The sequence below is a fragment of the Maylandia zebra genome, linkage group LG14, assembly GCF_041146795.1.
Source record: "Maylandia zebra isolate NMK-2024a linkage group LG14, Mzebra_GT3a, whole genome shotgun sequence".
NCBI classification, from domain to species: Eukaryota; Metazoa; Chordata; class Actinopteri; order Cichliformes; family Cichlidae; genus Maylandia; species Maylandia zebra.
In genome coordinates, this window is record NC_135180.1 from 20,358,500 (window position 1) to 20,363,259 (window position 4,760).

Genomic DNA, 4,760 nt, shown 5'->3' on the forward strand with positions numbered 1-4,760 from the left:
TTGACGTTTACAGCTAAAACATATTCCATTTATCTACTAATTATCAATGCATTTTCTTAAAAGGTTAATTTTAGTGGTGGCACTAGAGGTCAGTCAGTCAACAGCCAAATTCAGGCAGCCTGACTATGAAACTAAATTTTTTGAATCACCCAACTTTCTTGCATGTCTGTGACCATCTGTGTTTTTCTCATGACTGGCGTCTAAAGAAAGAAAGAAAGAAAAAAAAAAGGCTTTTCCCACAGAGAAGAAAAAAAATCCACTGTGGTACATTTGTGAATGTAATATTTGTGTATTGTTCAGTCTTCATTGAGACTGACAGAAGAAGGTATTGATTCAACTCTGCACTGGTGCTGTTGTCTGCAGTCCTGTATTGGATTGCACAGCTGTTGTTGCTTTTATTGTATCTAAGCCCTGTACATAGGGCATACACACTTCGACTTCAGGGAACACAAACACCATTTATCATGGTCACCACAGCTACAGACTGTAGAGTAGGAGAGAATTTGTGTGTGTGTGTGTGGCTCTCTTCAACCACACACACTCACACAAATAAAGGCCTGGCTTAGTTTCAAATGCTTAAACTGCTTTTTAAATATTCACTTTGTTCACAAAAAAAAAGACAAGATTTCTGTCTTTACACCTTAGCTCCTTCTAATAAGGAAATTTGCTAGCCAGAAGTTACTGTAGCAAGACTCTTCTGAGAGAATCTAGCACTTAGTTGAGTGGCTAAAACATTCAGGAGTTGCACCTCTGCAGTCCTCCAACAGCACGTACACACTTCTCAGCTATACTTAGACTTCAGCGCAGGATTTCCCCCTTAAAGGATGTAAGATATTAATGGGCAGGTGGCAATCTTTTCTGACTGCTGTAGTATGAAGAAAAGGCTATTCCTGTCATAATGCCCAATCAGGATACAGACCATATTTTATTTATATAAAAAAAAAAAAAAACACCCAGCACGCCCCTGCGGGCGGTTTATCCTTCAAGCTCGGGTCCTCTACCAGAGGCCTGGGAGCTTGAGGGTCCTGCGCAGTATCTTAGCTGTTCCCAGGACTGCGCTCTTCTGGACAGAGATCTCCGATGTTATTCCCGGGATCTGCTGGAGCCACTCGCCTAGCTTGGGAGTCACCGCACCTAGTGCTCCGATTACCACGGGGACCACCGTTACCTTCACCCTCCACATCCTCTTGAGCTCTTCTCTGAGCCCTTGGTATTTCTCCAGCTTCTCGTGTTCCTTCTTCCTGATATTGCTGTCATTCGGAACCGCTACATCGATCACTACAGCCGTCTTCTTCTGTTTGTCTACCACCACTATGTCCGGTTGGTTAGCCACCACCATTTTGTCCGTCTGTATCTGGAAGTCCCACAGGATCTTAGCTCGGTCATTCTCCACCACCCTTGGGGGCATCTCCCATTTTGACCTCGGGACTTCCAGGTTATACTCGGCACAGATGTTCCTGTACACTATGCCGGCCACTTGGTTATGGCGTTCCATGTATGCCTTGCCTGCTAGCATCTTGCACCCTGCTGTTATGTGCTGGATTGTCTCTGGGGCATCTTTACACAGCCTGCACCTGGGGTCTTGCCTGGTGTGATAGACCCCAGCCTCTATGGATCTTGTGCTCAGAGCTTGTTCTTGTGCTGCCATGATTAGTGCCTCTGTGCTGTCTTTCAGTCCAGCTTTGTCCAGCCACTGGTAGGATTTCTGGATATCAGCCACCTCCTCTATCTGCCGGTGGTACATACCGTGCAGGGGCCTGTCCTTCCATGATGGTTCCTCGTCTCCCTCCTCTTTCTTGGGTTTCTGCTGCCTGAGGTATTCACTGAGCACTCGGTCAGTTGGGGCCATCTTCCCAATGTATTCTTGGATGTTCGTTGTCTCATCCTGGACTGTGGTGCTGACACTCACCAGTCCCCAGCCCCCTTCCTTCCGCTTAGCGTACAGCCTCAGGGTGCTGGACTTGGGGTGAAACCCTCCATGCATGGTAAGGAGCTTTCTTGTCTTTATGTCAGTGGCTTCTATCTCCTCCTTTGGCCAGCCTATTACCCCAGCAGGGTACCTGATCACGGGTAGGGCGTACGTGTTGATGGCCCGGATCTTGTTCTTACCATTCAGCTGACTCCTCAGGACTTGCCTGACCCTCTGCAGGTACTTGGTGGTTGCAGCTTTTCTAGTGGCCTCTTCATGGTTCCCATTCGCCTGCGGGATCCCCATGTACTTGTAACTGTCCTCTATGTCTGCAATGTTGCCTTCTGGTAGTTCAATCCCCTCAGTTCTGACTACCTTCCCTCTCTTTGTTACCATCCGGCTACACTTCTCCAGTCCGAACGACATTCCAATGTCATTGCTGTATAGCCTGGTAGTGTGGATCAGTGAATCGATGTCTCGTTCACTCTTGGCATACAGCTTGATGTCATCCATGTACAGGAGGTTAGTCGGTATCCGTAGCCAGTCTTGTTAATGATCTCACTGAGGGGGTTCAGGCCTATGCAGAACAGCAGTGGGGACAGAGCATCTCCTTGGTAGATCCCGCACTTGATGGTGACTTGTGCTATGGGCTTGGAGTTGGCCTCTAGTGTTGTACGCCACATCCCCATTGAGTTCCTGATGAAGGCTCTTAGGGTCCCATTGATCTTGTACAATTCTAGGCATTCCAGTATCCAGCTGTGGGGCATTGAGTCATAGGCCTTCTTGTAATCAATCCAGGCAGTGCACAGGTTGGTCAGTCTGGTCTTGCAGTCTCGGCTGACTGTTCTGTCTACCAGTAGCTGGTGTTTTGCGCCTCTGGTATTCTTGCCAATTCCTTTCTGTGTCCCGCTCATGTATTGACCCATGTGCCTGTTCATCTTAGCCGATATGATGCCTGACAGGAGCTTCCATGTAGTACTGAGGCAGGTTATTGGTCGGTAGTTGGAGGGGACCGGTCCCTTCTTGGGGTCCTTGGGGATCAGGACCGTCCGACCTTCGGTTAGCCATTCCGGGTGTCTCTCGTTAACTAGCAGCTGGTTCATTTGTGCTGCCAGACGCTCGTGGAGTGCAGTCAGCTTCTTCAGCCAGTAGGCGTGAACCATGTCGGGCCCTGGTGCTGTCCAACTCTTCATACTGGAGACCCTTTCTTGGATATCTGCCACTGTGATGGTTACTGGACCCTGTTCAGGGAGGTCGCTGTGGTCTGCCCTCAGATCCTCTAGCCACTGAGCATTGCCGTTATGGGTTGCATCCTTCTCCCATATGCTCTTCCAGTATTGCTCCGTCTCCAGCCTTGGTGGTGCTGTTCTCTTATTGTTCCCTTGCCACTGAGAGTACACCTTTGCTGGTTCTGTGGAGAACAGCTGGTTTATTCTCCTGCCTTCTATCTCTCTGGTGTACCTCCTCAAGCGGCTGGCCAAGGCTGTGAGTCTTTGCTTGGCAGTCTCCAAGGCCTCAGGTATGGACAGCTTGCTGTATTTCTTAGGCACCTTATTTGTCTTACCTTTCTGCAACTCCGTTAGTTGGCTAACCTCCCTCCGTGCTACTTTGATCTTGCCCTCTAGCCTCCTTCTCCATGGAGGGTACTGCCCCTTGTCGCTGTTCAACTTGTAGCCAAGCATCTCACTGATCACTGCTGCCGTATTGTAGATCAGCTTGTTAGTGTCGGTAATCGTGGTTGTAGGTATTGCCCGTAGTGCTGCATTAACATCATCTAGCAGACCTTCTGAGGGTACTTCACGTAATGTACCTCGTCAATCTCTAGCTGTGAGAGTAGTCCCTTCTTTCGAATGTTGGAACACTGAGCTACTAGTTGTTTCGCCGTCATTGTGGATGTTGGGTATCGAAGAATCCATAGGTCCCTCATCCTATTCATGTAGCCCCTTCCGCCGGGGTTACTTGTGTAGTAGCATTCCAACAACGCCCTGTTTTCGTCTCTTGCCCACCGATGCCTTCCAGTTCCAGTAGCCCACTTTTCGTCAGGGTGCCCTGGTTCCTCAACACCTGACGCGGACCTTGTTGATCCGGGCGACGTCCGAGCCGGCATGCCTTCATATTTATCTGTCTCGCTCATGTCTGCGGTAGGCTTGCTTAGCATAGGGGGTCTAGCCTTAGGACCCTTACTGGATACAGACGCCCCAGGCAGGAATCGAACTTGCGATCCAAAGGCGTGTAGTCTAACCACTACGCTATCCAGCTGCTCTATATATATATATATATATATATATATATATATATATATATATATATATGTTTTCTTTGTGAGGAAGGCATCAAACAGAGGGGATGAGAACAAGAAACCATAGGCTCTCTCATCACTCCACTGTTGTGGACATTTTTGTATTGGATTACAGTCAACTGACAGCCTGAAGCAGTGAGAGAAAAGCGCATTGATGTTTCTCACACAGCTGCTTTGCTTTCACATTCCAGCACTGGCACCAACAAACTAAGACTTTAATCGAATGAGTCGAAGCCTGTCTGCCGTCATTCCCTTCTCAGCTGAAGGATTCAGCGCCTCTAGTGCCTCTTTGAGTTCCAAGTGGATTCAAACCAGACGCAGTCAGTCAGGCTCAGGTCTGCCAGGTACACTGTGAAATGTGCAAAACGTTTAACTCCACCAGAGGCTGGTCATCAAGCCCTGCTTTCATTTTTCTGCTATGGAAACCTTGAAGCAGTGCACTATAAAAAGGTTTGTGACTGAATATATTTCACCAGTTTTTTTCTTCTTAAAAGATACTTTATTTTGCATGGCTTTGAAAACAGCCAATCAGGCAAGCATGTGGATCAACTG